The sequence below is a fragment of the Canis lupus genome, chromosome 25, assembly GCF_048164855.1.
Source record: "Canis lupus baileyi chromosome 25, mCanLup2.hap1, whole genome shotgun sequence".
NCBI lineage: Eukaryota > Metazoa > Chordata > Mammalia > Carnivora > Canidae > Canis > Canis lupus.
Genome location: NC_132862.1, coordinates 35,851,833 through 35,878,704, shown reverse-complemented (window position 1 = coordinate 35,878,704; position 26,872 = coordinate 35,851,833). Strand labels below are relative to the sequence as shown.

Sequence of the window (26,872 nt, the reverse complement as noted above, 5' to 3'; positions counted from 1 at the left end):
CAAATTGACAGGGCTGATAGAGGCTCTAAATCATAATCAGATTTGTAATAGTGTGGATCTAACTACTGTGTGATCAAGTTGCACAATCATATGTGTAGTTTCCTTGATGTGTGGTAAAATTAGTAACATTATTTTAGGTAAAAGAGCATTTATAGAAGAAGGGTTTTCTATGAAAATCAACTGGTAATTGTTAAATGGAAAGTAAAGCTATAAAAATATAAATAAAATATAATAAACATACTTTAAACAAAGAAGAAATATGTACAAAAATATGGATGAACTCTATAAATATAATATTAAATGATAAATTTTTAATAAAACACTGGGAACATTTGAAATCTTACCATGTCCTCTTCATCATCTATGTAGAACAGGGTAGAGTTCTTAGAAGCACAAGACAATGAACTCTCATTCCATGGTTTTCTTTCAGTGCTAACATAATAGCAATTGTTGGAATATGTAAACCACTCTTTTGGACAGTGACCACAGTGATATGCTGGAGAAAGATTATGAGATATTATCCAAAATGTTTCAAATATTAAAAAATGCAAATTTACAACTTGCATATTTATAAACATATGTGTACATAAGATACCCATGCACCCTCACAAGCTTATAAAAATGAAACAACAACAACACACACACACTCAGAGTACAGTCAGGTGTTCATTTCCTAATTTATGTGCCATATAAAGCAAATACACAAAAATGTCCATCTCTATATGTCCTTTTAGTCACTGAACAAAACCAATTCTTTTGGATTTGTATAATGATTTATCTCTTATCATGTTATAGCAGGAGGAAATTTGAAGCGATTGATGACTATGCATATAGTGATTTTAAATGAAGATTTCTTCATACTGTTACTTAAGAAGTAATACTCTCCTATAATCATTATTTCTGAAAATTTAATATGGCATTTACTGATTCATTTTCCCCAAAAGAATCTATTATCATCTTTTCCTAGCTTAATAGAGATAAAATAAAAACTATACTAACAACAGAATTTTGAAAATTATGTTGTACCTTTCTGGTTCCTTGTTTCTAAGAATGTGTTGCTCTGCTCCAGTCCTTTAGTATCTAGAAAATTTAAAGCAATCCTCATAAAACTTAATATCAAACTAATAAATCATATGATTTGAGTTTCTTAGTTTGAAATTTGTATTGTATAGAATGAAAAAACTGTAAAAAATTGATTTTACCAGTTAAAAGTTAATAAAGTGATGAATACATGGGGAAAACAATTCAAAAGCTTAAAGAACCAAAATTCACCATTTCTTACAGTATGTGGTTTAACTAATCTCAAGAATTAATTTGAATTTCTCAATAAGGTCTCTCCTATAAATTGCATTTGAGTTATGAAGTCTGAATATATATGCAATACTGTCTATAGTTAGTCTGTTGTTTCTACTTTTGACAAATTCAGAGTCATTCCCGATTTAGAGCATACATGCATTAAAATGAACTAATACAATTCCATAATTATTGTGAAACATTTCGAGGCACTGACCATTAAACTGAAACATTCCCTTGTAACCATTCAAACACTTACAGAGAATACCAGCTATTGTGACCACAGTTTTTTTTAAATTTTTATTTATTTATGATAGTCACAGAGAGAGAGAGAGAGAGGCAGAGACATAGGCAGAGGGAGAAGCAGGCTCCATGCACCGGGAGCCCGACGTGGGATTCGATCCCGGGTCTCCAGGATCACGCCCTGGTCCAAAGGCAGGCGCTAAACCGCTACGCCACCCAGGGATCCCATATACCACATCTTCTTTATCCATTCATTTGTCAAAGGTCATCATGGCTTCTTCCAAAGTTTGGCTATTGTGGACATTGCTGCTATGAATATTAGGGTGCAGGTATCTTGTTTCCCTACATCTACATCTTTGGGGTAAATGCCCAATAGTGTAATTGCTGGGTCATAGGGTAGCTCTATTTTTAACTTTTTGAGGAACCCCGACACAGGTTTCCAAAGTGGCCGCACCAGTTTGCATTCCCACCAACAGTGCAAGAGAATATCTCTTTCTCTATATCCTTGCCAATATTTTTTTCCTGTCTTGTTAATTTTAGCCATTTTCTCTGGTGTAAAGTAGTATCTCATTGTGATTTTGATTTGTATTTCCCTAATTCCAAGGGACGCGGAGGATTTTCTCATGTGTCTGTTGGCCATGTGTGGGTCTTTTTTGGAGAAATGTTTGTTCATATCAACTGCCCATTTCTTGACTGGATTATTGGTTTCTTGGGTGTTGAGTTTGATAAGTTCTTTGTGAATCTTGGATATTAGACCTTTATCTGACACATCACTTGCAAATATCTTCTCCCATTCTGTAGATTGTCTTCTAATTTTGGCGGTTGTATCTTTCACTGTGTGAAAGATTTTTATCTTGATGAAGTCCCACTGGTTCATTTTTGCTTTTGTTTTCCTTGTCCTCATAGATGTGTCTTGTATAAAGTTGCTGTGGCCAAGTTCAGAAAAGTTGTTTCCTGTGTTTTCCTCTAGAATGTTGAAGGATTTTTGTCTTATGTTTATATCTTTCAATCATTTTGAGTTTATCTTTATGTATGGTGTAAGCCAATGGTCCGGTTTTATTCTTTTACATGTGGCTGTCCAATTTTCCCAACATGATATAGAAGACTGTCCTTTTTCCAGTGCATATTATTTCCTACTTTGTCAAAGATGAGTTGAACATAGAGTTGAGTGCCCATTTCTGGGTTGTCTATTCTCTTCCATGGATTTATGTGATCTGTTTTTGTGCCAGTACCATACTGATGATCACAACTTTGTAGTACAGCTTGAAGTCAGGCATTGTGATATCCCCAGCTTTGGTTTTCTTTTTCAACATTTCTCTGGCTATTCAGGGTCTTTTCTGGTTCCATACAAATCTTAAGATTATTTGTTCCAACTCTGTGAAGAAAGTTTATGGAATTTTGATAGAGATTGCATTGAATGTGTAAATTGCTTTGAGTAGCATAGACATTTTCAGAATATTCATTCTTCCAATGCATGTACATGGTATGTTTTTCCATCTCTTTCCATCTTTCTCAATTTCTTTCATAAAAATATATATCCTTTAATTCTCTGGTTAAGGTTATTCCTAGGTATCTTATGCTTTTGGGTGCAATTTGTCAATGAGATTGATTCCTTAATTTCTCTTTTTTCAGTCTCATTATTAGTGAATAGAAACACAATGCTTATTTCTGTGCAGTGATTTTGTATCCTGTCACATTGCTGAATTGCTGTATGAGTTCTAGCAATCTTGAGGTGGAGTCTTTGGGTTTTCTACATACAATATCATGTCATCTGCAAAGAGGGAGAGTTTGACTTCTTCTTTGCCAATTTGAATGCCTTATTTCTTTTTGTTGTCTGATTGCTGAGGCTAGGACTTCTAGTACTATGTTGAATAACAGTGGTGAGGGTGGACATCCCTGGCTTGCTCCTGATCTTAGGGAAAAGGCTCTCAGTTTTTCCCCGCTGAGAATAATATTTGCTGTGGGCTTTGCATAGATGGCTTTTAAGATGCTGAGGAATGTTCCTCCGCCACTACACTTTGAAGAGTTTTAATAAGGAATAGATGCTGTATTTTGTCAAATGCTTTCTTTGCTTCTATTGAGAGGATCATATCTTTCTTGTTTTTTTCTCTTGTGATCTATCACATTGTTTTATGAGTGTTGAACCACCCTTGCATCCCAGGTATAAATCCCACTTGGTTATGGTGAATAATCCTCTTAATAACCTGTTGGATCCTATTGGTTAGTATCTTGGTGAGAATTTTTGCATCCACGTTCATCAGGGATATTGGTCTATCATTCTCCTTCTTGGTAGGGTCTTTGGTTTTGGAATCAAGGTAATGTTGGCCTCATAAAATGAGTTTAGAAGTATTTCTTTCCTTTCTATCCTTTGAAACAGCTTTAGTAAAATAGATATGATTTCTTATTTAAACATTTGATAGAATCTCCCTGGGAAGCCATCTGGCCCTGGACTTTTGTGTCTTGGGAGGTTTTTGGTGACTGTTTTAATATCCTCACTGGTTTTGGCCTGTTCAAATTTTCTATTTCTTCCTGTTTCAGTGATAGCAATTATGTAGGTTTCCAGAAATGCATCCATTTCTTCCAGGTTGCCTAATTTGTTGGCATATAGCTGCTCATAATACGTTTTTAAAATAATTTGTATTTCCTTGGTATTGGTTGTGATCTCTTTTTTTCATTTGTGATTTTATTAATTTGAATATTTTCTCTTTTCCTTTTAGTAAGGGTTGCTAGGGGGTTTTCTATCCTATTAATTCTTTCAAAGAACCAGATCCTGGTTTTATTGATCTGTTCTACAGTTCTTCTGGTCTCTGTTTCATTGGGTTCTGCTCGAATCTTTATTATCTCTCTTCTTCTGTTTGGTTTAGGCTTTATTTGCTGTTCTTTCTCCAGTTCCTACAGGAGCAAGGTTAGCTTGTGTATTCGAGATTTTTCCAGTTTTTTGAGGGAGGCTTGTATTGCAATGTATTTCCCTCTCAGGACCTGCTTTTGCTGTATCCCAAAGATTCTGAACAGTTGTACTTTCATTTTCATTAGTTTCCATGAATCTTTTTAATTCTTCTCTAATTTCCTCATTGATCCATTCATCTTTTAGTAGGATGCTTTAACCTCCAAGTGTTTGAGTTTCTTCCAAATTTCTTCTTGTTATTGAGTTCTAGTTTCAAAGCATTGTGGTCTGAATATGCAGGTGATAATCCCAATCTTTTGGTATTGGTTGAGATCTGATTTGTGACCCAGTATGTGTTCTATTCTGGAGAAAGCTCCCTGTGCACTTGAGAAGAATGTGTATTCAGTTGCATTAGGATGGAATGTTTTGTATATATCCATGAAGTCCATCTGGTCCAGCGTGTCACTCAAGGCCCTTATTTCTTTGGTGATATTCTGTCCTTTGCTGAGAATGCCCCATCGAAGTCTCCTACTATTAGTGTATTATTATCTATGTCCCTCTTTACTTTGCTTATTAATTGATTAATATTCTTGACTGTTCCCACATTAGGGGCATAAATATTCATAATTATTAGGTCTTCTTGTTGGATAGACTCTTTAAGTATGATATAGCATCTCTCTTCATCTCTTACTACAGTCTTTGATACAAAATCTAACTTAGTAATATTACTCAGCCATTAGAAACGACAAATACCCACCATTTGCTTCAACATGGATGGAAACTGGAGGGTATTATGCTGAGTGAAATAAGTCAATTGGAGAAGGACAAACATTATATGGTCTCATTCATTTGGGGAATATAAATAATAGTGAAAGGGAATAGAGGGGAAAGGAGAAAAAATGAAATATTTTTCATATCAGAGAGGGGAGACAGAATATGAGAGACTCCTAACTCTGGGAAACAAACAAGGGGTGGTAGAAAGGGAAGTGGGCAGGGGGGTGGGGGTGTCTGAGTGATGGGCATTGAGGGGGGCACTTGATAGGATGAGCACTGGGTGTTATGCTATATGTTGGCAAATTGAACTCCAATAAAAAAATCTAATTTATCTGATATTAAGGATTTCTTTTGAAAACTATTTGAATGGTAAATGGTTCTCTACCACCTTATTTTCAGTCTAGAGGTGTCCTTAGGTCTAAAATGAGTCTCTTGTAGATAGCATATAGATGGGTCTTGCTTTTTTATTCAGTCTGATACCCTGCATCTTTTGATGGGATCTTGTTCAGAGTAACTACTAAAAGATATATTTATTTTCATAGTATTACCTATACAGTCCCTGTTTCTGTAGATTGTTTCTTTGGGCTCCCTCATTTTCTTACAGGGTCCCCTTAATATTTCTTACAGATCCAGTTTGGTGGTCACATATTCTTTCAGTTTCTGTCTATTCTGGAAGCTCTTCATTTCTCCTTCTATTCTGAATGACAGCCGTGATGGATAACATATTCTTGGCTTCATGCTTTATCATTTAGTACCCTGAATATATTATACCTGCCCTTTCTGACCTGCCAGGTCTCTGTGGAGAGTTCTACTGTTAATCTGATATTTCTCCCTGTATAAGTTAAGAATCTATTATCTTGAGCTGCTTTTAGAATTTTCTCTTTATTTTTGAAATTTGCAAGTTTCACTATTATATGTTAAGGTGTTGATTGTTTTTTGTCGATTTGTGTGTGTGTGTGTGGGGGGTCCTTTCTATCTCTTGGATCTGAATGCCTGTTTCCTTCCCCAGATTAGGGATGTTCTCAGCTATGAATTGTTCAAATATACTTTGTGGTCTTCTCTCTCTCTCTCTCTCTCTCTCTCTCTCTCTCTCTCTCTCTCTCCCCTCTTCTGGAATTCCGATAAGATGAATATTATTCCTTATCAAGCTATCCTTTATTTCCTGAAGGCTTTCCTCATGTGCTCTTAATTGTTTTTTTTTTTCCTCAGCTTCGTTCCTTTCCATCAACTTTCTTCTTTGTCACTCACTCTCTCTTCCACTTCATTAACCCTAGTAGTTAGAACATCCAGTTTAGAATGCATTTCAGTTAAAGTATTTTTAATTTCGGCCTGATTCGATCTTGATTCTGCAATAAGAGAATCTCTTGAGTTTTTTAATGCTTTCTTCCAAAGCCATCAGTGATTTTATAATTGTACTTTTGAATTGTATCTCTGACATGATACTTAAATCCATATTTAGCAGGTCTGTGGCAGAGAGTATTACTTCCTGTTCTTTCTTTTGTGGTGAATTCTTAATTTTAGTCATTTTGTCCAGTGCAGAATGGCTGTATGAACAAGCAGAGTCAAAAATATCAACTACTACCTATACAGTACACCCTAGACAATTCTGAAAATGTCAGAGACCAGAAAATAAAAGAAAAACAAAAACAAAAAAAAAATAAAAGACCAAGAACATGAAAAACAAATTTAAAAATTAATAATAGTAAAATAAAAAAATAGTAAAATAATAATGCTAATAATAATAATAGCAAATGAGGGGAGGGATTGGTGGTAGAGAGAGAATATAGTCTCACTGAGTGGACCTAAAGGGTGATCCTCTTGATCCTGGATGTATTTTGTTCTGTAAGTTAGAAGATGCTAAATTTGAAATTTATTTAAACCAGCAAAACTTATATAGAGACTCAACATCAACTACAAAAACAGAAACAAGATATAAGAGGAGGACAGAATGGGAAGGAAGAGAGAATGTAATCTCACAGAATGAAACAACATGACATTCCTCTTGGTTCTGGGTGTATTTTGGTCTGTGTGTTAGAAGGTACTAACTTCCACCATTATAAAGCAAAACAAGACAGAGAAAACAAAAACCCATAACTCATATATCTACCAAAATTAAATTGAATATGTCGATAAGAATAAAAAAATGAGGAATATATCTAAGACATGTATTTGTAGCAATATGAAAGTCAAAAAGGAAAATGTTTTAAAATGAAGAGTTAGTAAAATACTATAGTTAAAGCAGGAAAAAGGAAAAAAAATTGGAAATTTTTAACCTGAAAGATAAATGAATCATAAGGAAAAAAACTTCGAGTTTTATACACTATTTTCCCTCAGTCCTGGAACTCCAGTGTTGCTTTTTCAGTAAAGTTGCTCTTCCTTTGTTCTTCTAGCAGTTCTTTGGGGGGAGGGGTCTGCTACACTGATATTCAGGTTCTGTGCCTGGGCATAGATGCCCCACCCCTTACCAGGTGGTCCTGCTCAGTGTTAGCTGTTTATCCGTGAGGCTTTTGTTTCCCTAGAGGCCAGATCTCCGGGTGAAAGGTTAAAAGAAAAAAATTAAAATGGTGGTGGCCAGATCTCCAGCCCTAGGGCCTCCTCTCTAAACCCCTTATTTTTAAAAGGCAATTATTTAACACCAGAAATTGATAATTGATTCAACGGCAAAGAATGAAATCTTAAAATTATAAATTAAAATGTAGACCATTTATAAAAGAATAATGTTGGTACAAACTTTATGAAAAATCTATGTGTCAAAGACAGTGAGAGTAGCTTTAGTTGTATAAGGATTTCCAATAAATCAAATCAATGTAATTTCATCATTCAGTCAATAAGCCCTGCAGTCTGTAAAATCTGGAATTATCCCTGGCTCTCAAACCTAAAAGTGTGATCTTTAAAAAGTTATTTCCTTCCAGCTACCTAGTTTACTAATTTAAAATGGGAATATAATATGTAAAATAAAGCATAGAAAGCACTTAATACTCAATCTAGCTTTCTAAGCTCTCAATAGTATATTAGTTATTTAAAGTATTTTTAACAAAATAGTCACATTATCATTACTGAATATACCCTTTAGACCATGTAACATAATTCATTAGGCAAGAGTGTCTTTCAGTATTGAATATTTTTTTTGTCAAGCTTTCTTTTGAATATTTGTACTTAAATTAGTATTTTATAGAGGGTGCCTCATTTTGCTTTTTATGAAAAATCAAAGTGCTTTAGTTTATCAAAGCAAATGTGTGAGGAATTACATTTGACCATTATGATTTAATGGGTTCATTTTAAGAATCTATTTTTAAAGCCTCAGCTAAATATGAAATAATAGGTAATTATATCTATAATTGATGACAAATCCAAATTAAATATTCCTTATCATGATGCTTATAGGATTTCACTTAAAATTATATTGGTTTGAAAAAAGTTATGTGCATGTACATAAACTTCATTACTTCTTCACAATCAAGAATTTGAATATTTTAAGAACTTCTCCAAAATATTTCCTATTTATTCCTGTTTGTTACCCTAAGTTGTTGGAATAAAGGTATCAATGTTCTTTGTGATTGGATTGTTTATTAGCTGTATGTTGGGTTCATTCCATCCAGCATTTGTAATCTCTCCTAAATGAGGTGGCTAGGAGAGAGACAGGGCAGTAGTGATGAATACCTTCTGTTGGCCAGACAGTCATGCATCTTCCAGTGAGAGGCCAGATTATTCTTGTAAACAGACAATATCTGTGGTCTTCATAGATTGCTGGCCCTGGGAGAGCTCAGAGTGAGGCAATAGTGGAAAAAGTAGATTTCTCATCAATGCGTCACTTAAAATTTGAACAGGAAATTCTTATACTTGGGCTATGTGGAGACAATGTATCTCATACCTCCAGAATGGAAAGACTTTCAGCTTACAGTATATTATTTAGTTTGTCCTTTGGCAAATACCTGTGAGAAATTTTTATGTTCGAGAAGATAATTGGGTTCAGAGCCTTGACCACCCAGGTTGTTAAATTACTTCCACCTGACTCACAAACACTTGAAAACTTGGGCCTTGTGAGAAATGTCTAATTCATAAGTTTTACTATAAGACAGGGTTTCCACATCTTGACATCCTGTGCTTTTCTCTCTTATATGTTGCTATGTCATATCTATTATATTGAAAACAGTTTAAAATCATCATCCTGTTAACAGGTACTTGATGATATTTGGCACTAATTCTGAAGACTTACTACATTTTCAACTTTATTATGACTGCCACAAAGACATCAATATCCTAACTTAATTTTTTTTACCTTCATTTTTAATATACCTGCATTTTATTTTTGTTATTTGTAAATAAGCTAGTCAAGTATCTTCTAAAAAAATAATGGCTGAGGGAAGGATAAAACATTGGATATTATTGAAAAACTATCATCCCAGAGATTTTATTGATTCATCCTCCAATGATAATTAGGTGTGTGTATTTTAATAGGAATAATTGTTGTAAATGAAAAATATCATATGTCCACCTATGTAAGGGGAAGATGAATGTAACTTTTAATATTTTCACTTAATTCAAAAATTGAGGTAAGGTAGAGAAGGAATTTTTAAAACACAATTAAATATCATGTGAACATCAAAAGAAATAAAACTAAATCTAAATTACCACCTTTGCATCAGTGAAATTCTTTTCCAGTTTTTACTTTGTTGGACTTGATTTGTGAATAATTTTTGAAGATAAAATTTTTAAAATATATTTCTACTGCTCTGTAGTTTTGTTGTTTTGTGGGTTTTTTGCAAAATTGGTTGACAATATTATTTTTATTTATTTATTGTTACTGATGTACAGTTGACATAAAATATTATATTTCTTTCAGGTGTAGATATGGTGATTCAACATTTATACACATTATGATATGATCATTTATAAAACTCATTGCTATCACTATACAAAATTAATACAATGTTATTGAATATGTTCCCTATGTTGTAGTTTAGGTCCCTGTGACTTTTTTTATAACTGAAATTTTATTCTATTTACTTCTTTTAACCTATTTCAGCCATCTCTCCATCTCTTCATGCCCCTGCCTTATAGCAATCACAGTTTTGTTCTATGACTCTGTTTTAGATTGCACATTATTAAAACATATCATATTACTTTCCTTTTTCTGACTAATTTCATTTAGCATAAAATCTTCTAAGTCCATCAGTTTTGTTAAAAATGACAGAATTTCTTTTTTATTGCCAAGTAAATATGTAATATATTTATATGGGTTGCTTCCATATCCTGGCTATTATAAGTAATGCTGGAATAAACACAGGGTGCACACATCTCCTCAAGTTAATGTTTTCATTGTATCTAGATAGTCTGAAATGGATATACTGGATCCTATGGTATTTACATTTTTAAATTTTTGAGGAACCTCTACACTGTTATCCATCAAGACTACAACAATTTAAATTCCCATCGTCATGCACAAGATTCCCTTTTCCGCATATCCTCACCAATACTTGTTATTTTGTTTGTTTGTTTGTTTCATTCTGAGAGTGGTTTGCAGCTCATTGTGGTTTTGATTTGCATTTTCTTTCTTTCTTTCTTTCTTTCTTTCTTTCTTTCTTTCTTTCTTCTTTCTTTCTTTCTTTCTTTTTCTTTCTTTCTATTTTCTCTTTCTTTCTTTTTCTTTCTTTCTTTCTTTCTTTCTTTCTTTCTTTCTTTCTTTCTCTTTCTTCTTTCTTTCTTTCTTTCTTTCTTTCTTTCTTTCTTTCTTTCTTTCTTTCTTTTCTTTCTTCCTTCCTTCCTTCCTTCCTTCCTTCCTTCCTTCCTTCCTTCCTTCCTTCTTTCTTTTTTTCTTTTCTTTCTTTCTTTCTTTCTTTCTTTCTTTCTTTCTTTCTTTCTTTCTTTCTTTCTTCTTTCTTTCTTTCTTCTTTCTTTCTTTCTTTGCATTTTCCAGACAATTGTGATGTTTAGGATCTTTTCATATGTTGGTTGGCCATCTATATGTCTTCTTTCAACGAATATCTATTCAGGTCTTTTGCCCATTTTTAAATCTCGTGTGTGTGTGTGTGTGTGTGTGTGTGTGTGTGTTTTGTTTGCTGGCTTATTTGTTTTGTTTTGTTTCTGGTGTTGCGATGTAGAAATTCTTTACGTTTTGGATATTAACTCCTTGTCAGATATATAATTTGCAAATATCATATCCCATTCAGTTGGACGCCTTTTAGTTTTGTTGATGGTGTCCTTGGTTGGGCAAAAGTCTTGTAGTTTGATGTTTTCATTTTTCATTATTTTTCCTTCCTTAAGGAAACAGACTCAAAAGAATAAAATCAAGCCCTTATCTCCAAGAGATTATAGCCTATGCTTTCTTTAGGAGTTTTATGGTTTCTGGTCTTACACCTACATCTTTAATTCTTACAGCTACATCTTTAATTCATTTTAGGTTTATGTTTGCTTATAGTGTAGAAAAGAGGTTCAGTTTTATTCTTTAGCACTTAGTTTTTCAGTTTTTTAAACACCATTTACTGAGGACTCTCTTTTCCTCATTCTCTATTCTTGCCTTCTTGTCATATATTAATTGTATTTTCATAGGGATTACATTGAATTTCTATGACATTTTGCAAAATATGGATATTTTCACAATATGAACTCTTCCGGTCTGTAAGAATGGTATATCTTCTCATTTTTTTTATTTACATCATCTTAAAATTTCTTTTATCAAAGATACGGTTTTCAGAGTATAGGATTAACACCTCTTTGGTTATATTTGTTTTTGTGGAATTTATTCTTATAAATGGAATTGTCTTCTTATTTCTATTTCTCCTAGTTTTTTTCTAGTGCATAGAAATGAAACATATTTCTGCATATTAATTTTGCATCCTCATATTAACTGATTTCATTTATTAGTTGTAACAGCTTTTCTGGTGGAGTCTCTAGGTTAATTAACTAGAAAATAATGTCACCAGAAAATAGTGATAGTTTTGTAATTTCCTCATAAATGTGGATATTTTTTATTTCTTTTTATTTTCAGATTACTGTGGCTAGAACCTCCAGTACCATTTTGAATAAAAGTGGTAAGAGTGGATACCCTTATCTTGATCCTGATCATAAAGGAAAAGCTTTTGGCTTTTCACTGTTGAGAATGATGTTACTTGTGGTTTGTAATATATGACTTTTATTATATGGAGGTATAGTCCCTCTCTGCACACTTTTTATTTTTATCATAATTGGGTGTTGAATTTTGTCAGTGCTTTTTCTGCATTTATTGAGATTGCCATATGATTTTGATCTTTTTTTAATGTGGTATGTCAAGTTGATTGATTTGCAGATATTGAACCATCCTTGCATATATAGAATAAATCCCTCTTGAACACGGTGTATGAAACTTTTATTGTATTGTGGACTTCAGTTTGCTAAAACTGTAGTGAAAATTTTTGCATAATCATCAGGGATTTTGGCCTATACTAATCTGTGTGTGTGTGTGTGTGTGTGTGTGATCCTTGTTTTGTTTTGATATCAGGGTATTGCTGTACACATAGAATGGAGTTGGAAGCTTTCCTTTGTCTTCAATATGGAACTGATCTAAAAAGAGGCATTATCTCTTATTTAAAAGTTCAGTAGAATTCATCTATGAAGCCATCTGGTCCTGGATACATGTTTGTTGGGAGAATTTTGATTACTGATTCAATTTCTTTATTATTAATTAGTCTGATTGGATTTTCTGTTTATTCCTGATTTAATCTTGAAAATTTGTATATTTGGGAATTGGTCTATTCCTCCTAGATTGTCTAGTTTGTTGGCATATAATTGGTCACAGTATGTATCTTATGATCATCTGTATTTCTAAGGCATATGTCTTAACTTCATTTCTGAATGTATTTATTTGGGTCCTCTTTTTTCCTGATAATTCTGGTTAAAATCTTATCAATTTTCTGTATTTTTTCAAGGAAGTAACTCTTCATTTCATTGATCTTTTCTATTGTTTTTTAATCTCATTTTCAATTATTTCCATTCTTTATTATTTCCTCCTTTTACAGATTTGTGTTTTTTTTCTTTTTCTAGTTCCTTTAGGTATAAGGATAAATTGTTTGAGATATTTCTTGTTTATTGAGTAAACCTGTATGTATCTCTAGACACTTTCCTCTTTGAAATGATTTTGCTGTGTCCCATAGATTTTGAAACATTGGGATTTCCTTTTCATTTTTCTCCAGGGATTTTAGATTTTCTTGTAGATACCTTTATTGGTTGCTTAGTAGCATGTAGCTTGGCCTCCATATTTTTGTTTTTCATCCATTTTTTCTTGTGATTGATTTCTAGATAAATATACAATTGTGATTAGGAAAGATGCATATTATTATTTCAACCTCCTTAAATTTAATGACATTTGTTCTGTGGCCTTCCATGTAATCTATTCTGGAAAACATTCTATGTGGACTTAAAAAGAATACATATTCTTTTGGTTTTAGATGTAATGTTCCATACTATCTATTAAATTCACCCAGTACAAAGTATTGCTGTTTGTTGATATTCAGTCTTGAAGATTTATCCATTGGTTAAATTCTCCTACTATTTTTTTTTTTATATTTTATTGGTGTTCAATTTACTAACATACAGAATAACACCCAGTGCCCGTCACCCATTCACTCCCACCCCCCGCCCTCCTCCCCTTCTACCACCCCTAGTTCATTTCCCAGAGTCAGCAGTCTTTACGTTCTGTCTCCCTTTCTGATATTTCCCACACATTTCTTCTCCCTTCCCTTATTTTCCCTTTCACTATTATTTATATTCCCCAAATGAATGAGAACATATAATGTTTGTCCTTCTCCGACTGACTTACTTCACTCAGCATAATACCCTCCAGTTCCATCCACGTTGAAGCAAATGGTGGGTATTTGTCATTTCTAATAGCTGAGTAATATTCCATTGTATACATAAACCACATCTTCTTTATCCATTCATCTTTCGTTGGACACCGAGGCTCCTTCCACAGTTTGGCTATCGTGGCCATTGCTGCTAGAAACATCGGGGTGCAGGTGTCCCGGCGTTTCATTGCATTTGTATCTTTGGGGTAAATCCCCAACAGTGCAATTGCTGGGTCGTAGGGCAGGTCTATTTTTAACTCTTTGAGGAACCTCCACACAGTTTTCCAGAGTGGCTGCACCAGTTCACATTCCCACCAACAGTGTAAGAGGGTTCCCTTTTCTCCGCATCCTCTCCAACATTTGTGGTTTCCTGCCTTGTTAATTTTCCCCATTCTCACTGGTGTGAGGTGGTATCTCATTGTGGTTTTGATTTGTATTTCCCTGATGGCAAGTGATGCAGAGCATTTTCTCATATGCATGTTGGCCATGTCTATGTCTTCCTCTGTGAGATTTCTGTTCATGTCTTTTGCCCATTTCATGATTGGATTGTTTGTTTCTTTGGTGTTGAGTTGAATAAGTTCTTTATAGATCTTGGAAACTAGCCCTTTATCTGATATGTCATTTGCAAATATCTTCTCCCATTCTGTAGGTTGTCTTTGAGTTTTGTTGACTGTATCCTTTGCTGTGCAAAAGCTTCTTATCTTGATGAAGTCCCAATAGTTCATTTTTGCTTTTGTTTCTTTTGCCTTCGTGGATGTATCTTGCAAGAAGTTACTATGGCCGAGTTCAAAAAGGGTGTTGCCTGTGTTCTTCTCTAGGATTTTGATGGAATCTTGTCTCACATTTAGATCTTTCATCCATTTTGAGTTTATCTTTGTGTATGGTGAAAGAGAGTGGTCTAGTTTCATTCTTCTGCATGTGGATGTCCAAATTTCCCAGCACCATTTATTGAAGAGACTGTCTTTCTTCCAATGGATAGTCTTTCCTCCTTTATCGAATATTAGTTACCCATAAAGTTCAGGGTCCACTTCTGGATTCTCTATTCTGTTCCACTGATCTATGTGTCTGTTTTTGTGCCAGTACCACACTGTCTTGATGACCACAGCTTTGTAGTACAACCTGAAATCTGGCATTGTGATGCCCCCAGATATGGTTTTCTTTTTTAAAATTCCCCTGGCTATTCGGGGTCTTTTCTGATTCCACACAAATCTTAAAATAATGTGTTCTAACTCTCTGAAGAAAGTCCATGGTATTTTGATAGGGATTGCATTAAACGTGTATATTGCCCTGGGTAACATTGACATTTTTACAATATTAATTCTGCCAATCCATGAGCATGGAATATTTTTCCATCTCTTTGTGTCTTCCTCAATTTCTTTCAGAAGTGTTCTATAGTTTTGAGGGTATAGATCCTTTACATCTTTGGTGAGGTTTATTCCTAGGTATCTTATGCTTTTGGGTGCAATTGTAAATGGGATTGACTCCTTAATTTCTCTTTCTTCAGTCTCATTGTTAGTGTATAGAAATGCCACTGACTTCTGGGCATTGATTTTGTATCCTGCCACGCTACCGAATTGCTGTATGAGTTCTAGCAATCTTGGGGTGGAGACTTTTGGGTTTTCTATGTAGAGTATCATGTCATCGGCGAAGAGGGAGAGTTTGACTTCTTCTTTGCCAATTTGAATGCCTTTAATGTCTTTTTGTTGTCTGATTGCTGAGGCTAGGACTTCCAGTACTATGTTGAATAGCAGTGGTGAGAGTGGACATCCCTGTCTTGTTCCTGATCTTAGGGGAAAGGCTCCCAGTGCTTCCCCATTGAGAATGATATTTGCTGTGGGCTTTTCATAGATGGCTTTTAAGATGTCGAGGAATGTTCCCTCTATCCCTACACTCTGAAGAGTTTTGATCAGGAATGGATGCTGTATTTTGTCAAATGCTTTCTCTGCATCCAATGAGAGGATCATATGGTTCTCGGTTTTTCTCTTGCTGATATGATGAATCACATTGATTGTTTTACGGGTGTTGAACCAGCCTTGTGTCCCAGGGATAAATCCTACTTGGTCATGGTGAATAATTTTCTTAATGTACTGTTGGATCCTATTGGCCAGTATCTTGTTGAGAATTTTTGCATCCATGTTCATCAGGGATATTGGTCTGTAATTCTCCTTTTTGGCGGGGTCTTTGTCTGGCTTTGGAATTAAGGTGATGCTGGCTTCATAGAACGAATTTGGAAGTACTCCATCTCTTTCTATCTTTCCAAACAGCTTTAGGAGAATAGGTATGATTTCTTCTTTAAACGTTTGATAAAATTCTCCTGGGAAGCCATCTGGCCCTGGACTCTTGTGTTTTGGGAGGTTTTTGATGACTGCTTCAATTTCCTCCCTGGTTATTGGCCTGTTCAGGTTTTCTATTTCTTCCTGTTCCAGTTTTGGTAGTTTGTGGCTTTCCAGAATGCGTCCATTTCTTCTAGATTGCCTAATTTATTGGCGTATAGCTGTTCATAATATGTTTTTAAAATCGTTTGTATTTCCTTGGTGTTGGTAGTGATTCTCCTTTCTCATTCATGATTTTATTAATTTGAGTCTTCTCTCTCTTCTTTTTAATAAGGCTGGCTAATGGTTTATCTATCTTATTAATTCTTTCAAAGAACCAACTCCTGGTTCTGTTGATCTGTTCCACAGTTCTTCTGGTTTCGATTTCGTTGAGTTCTGCTCGAATCTTTATTAACTCCCTTCTTCTCTTGGGTGTAGGATCTATTTGCTGTTTTTTCTCTAGCTCCTTTATGTGTAAGGTTAGCTTTTGTATTTGAGTTCTTTCCAGTTTTTGAATGGATGCTTGTATTGCGATGTATTTCCCCCTTAGGACTGCTTTTGCTGCATCCCAAAGATTTTGAACGGTTGTATCTTCATTCTCATTAGTTTCCATGAATCTTTTTAATTCTTCCTTAATTTCCTGGTTGACCCTTTTATCTTTTAGCAGGATGGTCCTTAACCTCCATGTGTTTGAGGTCCTTCCAAACTTCTTGTTGTGATTTAGTTCTAATTTCAAGGCATTATGGTCCGAGAATATGCAGGGGACAATCCCAATCTTTTGGTATCGGTTCAGACCCGATTTGTGACCCAATATGTGGTCTATTCTGGAGAAAGTTCCATGTGCGCTTGAGAAGAATGTGTATTCAGTTGAGTTTGGATGTAAAGTTCTGTAGATATCTGTGAAATCCATCTGGTCCAGTGTATCATTTAAAGCTCTCGTTTCTTTGGAGATGTTTTGCTTAGAAGACCTATCGAGTATAGAAAGAGCTAGATTGAAGTCACCAAGTATAAGTGTATTATTATCTAAGTATTTCTTCACTTTGGTTAATAATTGATTTATATATTTGGCAGCTCCCACATTCGGAGCATATATATTGAGGATTGTTAAGTCCTCTTGTTGAATAGATCCTTTAAGTATGATATAGTGTCCCTCTTCATCTCTCACTACAGTCTTTGGGGTAAATTTTAGTTTATCTGATATAAGGATGGCTACCCCTGCTTTCTTTTGAGGACCATTCGAATGGTAAATGGTTCTCCAACCTTTTATTTTCAGGCTGTAGGTGTCCTTCTGTCTAAAATGAGTCTCTTGTAGACAGCAAATAGATGGGTCCTGCTTTTTTATCCAGTCTGAAACCCTGCGCCTTTTGATGGGGTCATTAAGCCCGTTCACATTCAGAGTTACTATTGAGAGATATGAGTTTAGTGTCATCATGATATCTATTCAGTCTTTGTTTTTGTGGACTGTTCCACTGAACTTCTTCTTAAAGGGGAATTTTAAGAGGCCCCCTTAAAATTTCTTGCAGAGCTGGCTTGGAGGTCACATATTCTTTCAGTTGCTGCCTGTCTTGGAAGCTCTTTATCTCTCCTTCCATTTTGAATGAGAGCCTTGCTGGATAAAGTATTCTTGGTTGCATGTTCTTCTCATTTAGGACCCTGAATATATCCTGCCAGCCCTTTCTGGCCTGCCAGGTCTCTGTGGAGAGGTCTGCTGTTACCCTAATACTCCTCCCCATAAAAGTCAGGGATTTCTTGTCTCTTGCTGCTTTAAGGATCTTCTCTTTATCTTTGGAATTTGCAAGCTTCACAATTAAATGTCGAGGTGTTGAACGGTTTTTATTGATTTTAGGGGGGGATCTCTCTATTTCCTGGATCTGAATGCCTGTTTCCCTTCCCAGATTAGGAAAGTTTTCAGCTAGAATTTGTTCAAATACATATTCTGGCCCTCTGTCCCTTTCGGCGCCCTCGGGAACCCCAATTAAACGTAGGTTTTTCTTCCTCAGGCTGTCGTTTATTTCCCTTAATCTATCTTCATGGTCTTTTAATTGTTTGTCTCTTTTTTCCTCAGTTTCCCTCTTTGCTATCAACTTGTCTTCTAGGTCACTCACTCGTTCTTCCACCTCGTTAACCCTCGTCGTTAGGACTTCTAGTTTGGATTGCATCTCATTCAATTGATTTTTAATTTCTGCCTGATTAGCTCTAAATTCTGCAGTCATGAAGTCTCTTGAGTCCTTTATACTTTTTTCTAGAGCCACCAGTAGCTGTATAATAGTGCTTCTGAATTGGCTTTCTGACATTGAATTGTAATCCAGATTTTGTAACTCTGTGGGAGAGAGGACTGTTTCTGATTCTTTCTTTTGAGGTGAGGTTTTCCTTCTAGTCATTTTGCTCAGTGCAGAGTGGCCAAAAGCAAGTTGTATTGGGAAAAAGAGAAAAAGAGAGGAGAGAAAGACGGAAAGAAAAGAGAAAGAGGAAAAAAAAGGGAAGAAAAAGAAAAAAAAAACGAAAAGAAAAAAAAAGGGAAGAAAAAGAGAAAGAAAAAGAAAGGAGAAAAAAAGGGGGTGGGGGAAGGAAACAAATCAAAAAGCAAAACAAAACAAAAACAAAAACAAAAACAAACAAACAAAAAAAGAACCACCGGGGAGTATCTTCTGATTCTGTGTTCTTTAAGTCCCTTGGCTTCTCCTGGAAGTTGTCCGTCTAGCTGGTGTTCTGGGGGAGGGGCCTGTTGTGCTGATTTTCAGGTGTTAGCAGTTGGGGGAGCTGCTGTGCCCCTGCCTGGTGCAGGGCTCGGTGGGGGTTGTTTACCCCGTGAGGCCGCAGGAGGAACAGCCCCAGTGGCGGGGCAGCTCTGGAAACCTGGATTCAGCTCCGGCAGGAACTCCGTCTGCAGGGCCTGGAGGCTCCGGGGCGGGGCCGCTGATGTGCTCAGCTGGGGCAGGAGCGTCCTTGCTGTCCTGGGCCCTCCCAGCCTCTGCCTGTCCCGGGGGAGGCCAGATCCTGGGCTGTGTCCCGGCGCCCTGTGCTTCGGAGCCTGCGCTGTTGGATTCGCGCTCCCGGGCCGCGCAGCCCCCTCCGTGGAGCCGCCGCCCGAGCCCCTCCGAGCTGCTCCTGGAACCGCGCAGGCCCCTCTGCACGGAGCCTCTTCCTCTGCCCGAGCCCCTCCGAGCTGCTCCCGGGGCCGCGCAGCCCCCTCCGCGGAGCCGCCGCCCGAGCCCCTCCAGCTGCTCCGGGTCCCGCCGGGTCCCGCCGTGCGCGCTGCAGCCCTTAGGGAGCTCAGCGCACTCTCCTGGGCGCGCAGTTGCTGTTACTGTCCCCGGGAGCCCGAGGGCATCCTCGCCCTCCTGGGTCCTGCTCCAACTCCCCGCGAGCCCCTTTCTCCCGGGAAGGTCGGTGCAGCTCCTGCTCCTCCGGGACGGGGCTCTCCTGTCCTGGGGACACTCGCCCCGGCCTCAGCCCGGCTCCTCGCGGGGCCCCTCCCCCTTGGAGGCCTTTGTTCCTTTATTTCTTTTTCCCCGTCTTCCTACCTTGATAGATGCGCGAACTCTTCTCACTGTCGCATTCCAGCTGGTCTCTCTTTAAATCTCAGGCCGAATTCATAGATTTTCAGGATAATTTGAAGGTTTTCTAGGTAGTTTGGTGGAGACAGGTGATTTGGAGACCCTACTCTTCCGCCATCTTGCTCCTCCCCCCCAATTCTCCTACTATTAATGTATTACTGTCAATTTATTGTTTTATAACTGTTAATATTTCTTTTACATGTTTAGGTGCTACATAGATATTTACTATCATTACATTCTTTTGTTGGGTTGACTCCTTTCCCAAACTCCTTTATTGTTTCTTGTTACTGTCTGTTTCAAAGTGTATATTGTCTAATGTAAGAGTTGTTGCCCCAGCTTTCTTTTTATTTCCATATTCACTGAATATCTTTTCCCAAACTGCTGTTTGTTGATATTCTGTCTTGATGATATATCCATTGATTTAAGTGAGTGTTAAATTCTCCTACTATTAATGTATTACTCTCAATTTATTGCTTTAGGCCTGTTAATATTTTTTTACATGTCTATGTTTGCTGCAAATTTACCATCATTACATCTTTTTGTTGGATTGACTCCTATCCTATTGTTTCTTGTTACTGTCTGTTTCAAAGTCTATGTTGTCTAATGTAAGAATTGTTGCCTCAGCTTTCTTTTTATTTTCATACTTACTGAATATCTTTTCCCATCTTTTCACTGTCAGACAGTGTCTCTGTAGGCCTGAAGTGAGTTTCTTATAGGCAGGATAAAGATGGGTCTTATTTTTTATTTTTTATCCATTTAGCCACTATACATTCCTTTGATGGAACATTTTGTTCCCTTACATTTTAAATAATTGCTAATAGGTATGTAATGCTGCCATTTAGTGAAATTATTTTCTGGCTGCTTTTGTAGTTTTCTTCTGTTCCTTTACCTTTCTTTGTTTTTCTTCCCTTGCGATTTGATAAGCTTCCCTAGGATGGTGGTCTAAATTTTTATTCTTTATGATTTTGTCTCTAATAAATTTTTAGTTTATGCCTTTCATGAGGTTCATACATAAAATATACAAATATAAATATATATATTATCTATTTTAAGTTGACAGTTAATTTTAAATATATTCTAGAAACTTTGCATTTCTAATATGCTCTCTATGCTTTATGTTATTGAAGACGCATAACTTCTTTTTACTCTGTATATTATTTTACTAATTATGTAGTTATAGTTGACATTGCTAATTTTGTCTTTTAAATTTCATAGTAGGTTTATAAATTCTTGATTCACTATAAATGTTAGTTTTATGCCAGTGAGATTTTTCTTTTATAACTATTTTACTTTTATTTATGTTTTTTTCTTTTTTTAACTTAAAGAAATCCTTTTAGCATTTCTTGTAGGCCAGTATAATGGTGATGAATTAATGTTTGTTTGTTTGTTTGTTTGTGAAGCTCTTTATCTCTCCTTCAAATTTGAATGATAACTTTGCCAGTTAGAATATTCTTGGTTGTAGGCTTTTTCCTTTCAGCACTTTAAATATATCATACAACATCCTTCCAGCCTGCAAAGTTTCTGCTAAAAATTCAGTTCTCCTTCTACATAACTAGTTGATTATATCTTACAGTTTTTAAGACTATTTATCTTTAATATTTTCCATTTTAATTATGCATCTTGGATCACCTTGGGTTCATCTTGCTTAGAGCTGTCTGTGCTTCCTGGACGTGGATGCATGTTTTCTTTCCCAGGGTAGAAATGTTATTGGCTATTATTTCTTCAAATAAGTTTTCTGTCTTTTCCATTTTCTCCTCCTGGGATTCCTGTAATGGAGATGTTAATACATTCAATATTGTCCAGAGTTCCCCTAAGCTATCCTAATTTTTAAAAATGCATAAAGTAAAAATAGAGAGAAGCAAACAAAGAAACAGACTGTTAACTATAGAGAATAAACTGATGGTTATCAGAGAAGAGTTGTGGGGGGTTTCATTAAATAAGCGATGGGGACTGCACAGCTGTGATGAGCATATGGTCTTATATGTAAGTGTTGAATCACTAAATTGTACGCTTGAAATTGATATTACACTGTATGTTGTCTAGAAGTTAAATAAAAACTTAAAAAATAAAATAAAAATACTTCTTTGTCTTTGCTGTTATATATGTATGATTTCCACAAACCTGTCATCTGGATCACTGATCCTTTCTGCATCACCTAATCTGTTATTAATTTCTTCAGTGTATTTTAAAATATATTTTTGTCAGGCACTATACTCTTCAAGTCTGATTGATTCATTTTTGTATTTTCCATTTCTTTGCTGAAGTTCTCACTGTGTCCACCCATCCTTTTCTTGAGTTTGGTAAACATCTCTGTGATCATTACTTTAAACTGATGATCAAGTAGATTTCTTATCTTCACTTTACTCTTATCTTTTAATGAGATTTTATCCTATTCTTTCATTTGGAACATATCCTCTAGCTCCTCATTTGTCTCATTTTGCCTGACTCTCCTTGTTTCATTCATAGAATGAATAGGTATAGGTATAGGTATAGGTATAGGTATGTCAGCAAGTCTCCTGGTATCGAAGGAATGGCCTTGTTTTGGGGGGCACAAAAGTGAAATTCCTCCTAGTCATCAACATCAGGTAGATACTTCAGGGGTGTCCCTTGTGTGGGCCAAATGCACCCTTCTATTGTGGCTTATCCACAACTACTGTGAGTATGTTGGTGGGGAGACAGAGGCTAGTCCCCATCCTTCTGGCTGTGATATTCTATGGCAACTGCTGTGAACACATCAGCAGCTACAGCTGGCCCCTGATATAGCTAGCTGGGAAGCCTGGGTAGAAATATTAAGGGCATGTTGTTGGACAGGATAAATACCCAGTGTGGCTGGTGGTGCAGTTTGGCCACAAATGTTACAGGCATACTGGTGGGCAAGGGCAACCATCATAGGAGTTGCTTTGGAATGGTTTAGTCCTAGTAAGACCACTCACTAGGAGTGGCAGGATGGGAGCTATTTGGAGGGTATTGGTCCCAGCTGAGATGGTCCACTGGTGATGCAGAAGGTATTTTGCATGTGTGCCAGACTAGCCAAGCCAGCCTGGTGGATATGGAAGTGTGGGAGCCACTTTGGCAGTGGTCCTGTCCTATTCAAGGCCTTCTTCCAGGTATGGTGGGGCAGACACCCCATTGTAGGTCACTGGTCCCAGGGTAGACTGCCCATGGGGTATGGCAGGGCAAGAGTCTCTTTTAGGGGCATCAGCCAGAATACATAGGCAGGCAGGTCAACGTTCCAGGAGATTAATCCAGCTAAATTTAAAAGCCAGATGCAATGGGAGCTCATCATCCCAGTGCAGATCCTCAGGGCAGGAGGATGCCCAATGTGGAACTTGATCCCCTCACTTTTCACAGAGGTTCTCAGTGCCTGTGAGATCTCTGCCAGTTGTGGGTCACCATACTGAGGTTGTGGGTCAAATCAGGCCATGTCTTTCCCTTTATACCCTTTTTGATTTGACTTTTTCTTCATACCTTTAGCTGCATAGAGCTGTTCTTCTAATTCTTAGGTAATTTCCCATATGTAATTGTAGATCTGCTGTGTGCCTAGGAGGTCAGCTCAAGATCCTCCTATTGCACCATCTTGGTATTCACCTCAGAATTCTTCTCATCAGTTTCATCTTGTACCAAAGAAAGGGGGGATATTTATGTATCATTCTTAAGCATATTCACTTTCACTCTAATCTCTAAGAGACCGACTTTGTGCAATCTTTAGCTTTCTAATTTAAAATCATATTTATGTCAGTTGAGATTTGGACTAATATTTGAGACTTTTAAACAATGGCTAAAGCTGACGAGCTATATGAGAATTTCAATGAATTACATTTTATTATATTTTTACAAACTAGCAATCTATTTTCTCTATTAGTCATATAATAGGATTATAACAATTAATGCATTTACTAGCCCTAACCCGTAAATTAGTAAAATACACTAATGTTCTTTTTTGAAATTTAAAGTACTTATATCTATTGTACTATGGTTATACACATTACTGTTTTCAATAAAATAATTATACTTTTGTATCATATTTTATTTATTACATGTAGAAAGATGAATTCACCCTTTTGGCATTTAACTTTAATGAAATCTATGCCAGGCAGCATAAAGTCACAGTAAAAATTACTAGAATAATAAGGATAGTTTGAATTTACTTTTTATGATATAAATGTATGTATATATTTAACTATTTCTAACAACGGTGATACCTAGTGACCTAAGAGAGATGGATAAATTGGAAGTCAATAGAAGGTAAAAATATATTTATAATATGAAGGTAAAGTGAATTTCTTTTCAAGGATTATTTTTAAGTAGAGAGATTTAGTTACTAACTCTAATGAAAGAAAATACTTAAAAAAGAAAAAGAAAATACTTAAGGATATTCTCATGTTGAAAGATTTATTTCAGATGAAAGCTCAAATGGAGGAAAGAAGACCTGAAGAAAATAAGTTATCTAAATGGTTATTGAGTGGATAAAATACTGATGGTAATGTTTCAAATTATAAATACATATTTGTACTGAATAAGGAATATAGTTAATAATAAGTAACAACTGTATGGTGACAGTAGCTAGAGTTATCATGGTGATCACTTTGTAATGTATATACATGTTAAATAACTATGTTTTACATTTTACTAATATAATATTGTATTCTAACTAGACTCAATAAAAAATAAAATATACAATTTAACAATAAATAAATAAATACATGTTTGTTTTAGTATTTATGCAAGCAAATACAGTATTTTCAGTAAATAGAAATGAGGGCTGTTAGGTCTTTTCACCATTTAAGAAGGGGTAGAAGTGCTAATTTGTTATATTGTAACAAAGTAAAGAGTAAAGAATGTATGCTATAAAATGTAGTGCTTAGCCAAAGGATATTAAAGCTTATTAAATTAACACATTCTTATAGAACAAATTTAAAATTTTTATTGTGAAGGACAAGAAAACAAAGAAAAAGTAGAATTCAAAGAAATGGTAGTGTTTACCCCAAATTAAATGATAAATATTTTATAGTTAGCAACTAATCATATCTATGTACTTACATATGGAGATAAATTATATCAGTAAGAATACACTTACAAATTATGTTAATATAAATAGGATTTTTATTTCAATTCCAATAGTGTTTATATTTAGATAACTGTTTGCTGCTTTAATGAGATACTCCTTCAACAGAAGCAAACAGAAAAATGAAAGTATAAAGATGTAAAGATATGCAATACAAGCCAGGAGAAAACTTTTGCTAAAGCACTGTCACAGTATAAGGCAAGACATTGTTGGACATCATGAAGCACATTTTACATTTCATAATAATGAATTGATTATCCAAACCATTAACAATGTTTCATAAAATCTGTACGTACTTAATAATATGAGTTGAACATAGATGTGAAATAAAGGGAAGGAGGAAACAATCATAAATGGAGATTCAAACAGCTCCATCTCCCTACTTATCAAACAAGCAGATATATATAAGTAAGGCTAGAAAGTCTTAAACTAGACAATTCACAAATATATATATGCACATATATACACACACTATAAAGTAATAAAAATAGTCTTTTCTTTTTTTTCTTTTTTTTAATTTATTTTTTATTGGTGTTCAATTTACTAACATACAGAATAACCCCCAGTGCCCGTCACCCATTCTCTCCCACCCCCCGCCCTCCTCCCATTCTACCACCCCTAGTTCGTTTCCCAGATTAGCAGTCTTTACGTTCTGTCTCCCTTTCTGATATTTCCCACACATTTATTCGCCCTTCCCTTATATTCCCTTTCACTATTATTTATATTCCCCAAATGAATGAGAACATATAATGTTTGTCCTTCTCCGACTGACTTATTTCACTCAGCATAATACCCTCAAGTTCCATCCACGTTGAAGCAAATGGTGGGTATTTGTCATTTCTAATAGCTGAGTAATATTCCATTGTATACATAAACCACATCTTCTTTATCCATTCATCTTTCGTTGGACACCGAGGCTCCTTCCACAGTTTGGCTATCGTGGCCATTGCTGCTAGAAACATCGGGGTGCAGGTGTCCCGGCGTTTCATTGCATTTGTATCTTTGGGGTAAATCCCCAACAGTGCAATTGCTGGATCGTAGGGCAGGTCTATTTTTAACTCTTTGAGGAACCTCCACACAGTTTTCCAGAGTGGCTGCACCAGTTCACATTCCCACCAACAGTGTAAGAGGGTTCCCTTTTCTCCGCATCCTCTCCAACATTTGTGGTTTCCTGCCTTGTTAATTTGCCCCATTCTCACTGGTGTGAGGTGGTATCTCATTGTGGTTTTGATTTGTATTTCCCTGATGGCAAGTGATGCAGAGCATTTTCTCATATGCATGTTGGCCATGTCTATGTCTTCCTCTGTGAGATTTCTGTTCATGTTTTTTGCCCATTTCATGATTGGATTGTTTGTTTCTTTGGTGTTGAGTTTAATAAGTTCTTTATAGATCTTGGAAACTAGCCCTTTATCTGATACGTCATTTGCAAATATCTTCTCCCATTCTGTAGGTTGTCTTTGAGTTTTGTTGACTGTATCCTTTGCTGTGCAAAAGCTTCTTATCTTGATGAAGTCCCAATAGTTCATTTTTGCTTTTCTTTCTTTTGCCTTCGTGGATGTATCTTGCAAGAAGCTACTGTGGCCGAGTTCAAAAAGGGTGTTGCCTGTGTTCTTCTCTAGGATTTTGATGGACTCTTGTCTCACATTTAGATCTTTCATCCATTTTGAGTTTACCTTTGTGTATGGTGAAAGAGAGTGGTCTAGTTTCATTCTTCTGCATGTGGATGTCCAATTTTCCCAGCACCATTTATTGAAGAGACTGTCTTTCTTCCAATGGATACTCTTTCCTCCTTTATCGAATATTAGTTGACCATAAAGTTCAGTGTCCACTTCTGGATTCTCTATTCAGTTCCACTGATCTATGTGTCTGTTTTTGTGCCAGTACCACACTGTCTTGAGGACCACAGCTTTGTAGTACAACCTGAA

The 26,872-nt window shown here is 35.9% G+C and overlaps 1 long non-coding RNA gene across 1 annotated transcript in view; it reads right to left on the bottom strand.

Moving 5' to 3' along the window:
* The window catches only part of LOC140617503 (uncharacterized), a 45,326-nt gene that overhangs the window by 5,064 nt on the left and 13,390 nt on the right, over positions 1 to 26,872 (bottom strand). Inside the window, exons 3-6 of the long non-coding RNA XR_012017734.1 lie at positions 23,351 to 23,496; positions 21,512 to 21,648; positions 1,027 to 1,080; positions 345 to 496 (exon numbers count right to left, since the gene is read on the bottom strand). This is a non-coding gene — a long non-coding RNA (uncharacterized lncRNA). The remainder of the gene's footprint in view (positions 1 to 344; positions 497 to 1,026; positions 1,081 to 21,511; positions 21,649 to 23,350; positions 23,497 to 26,872) is intronic.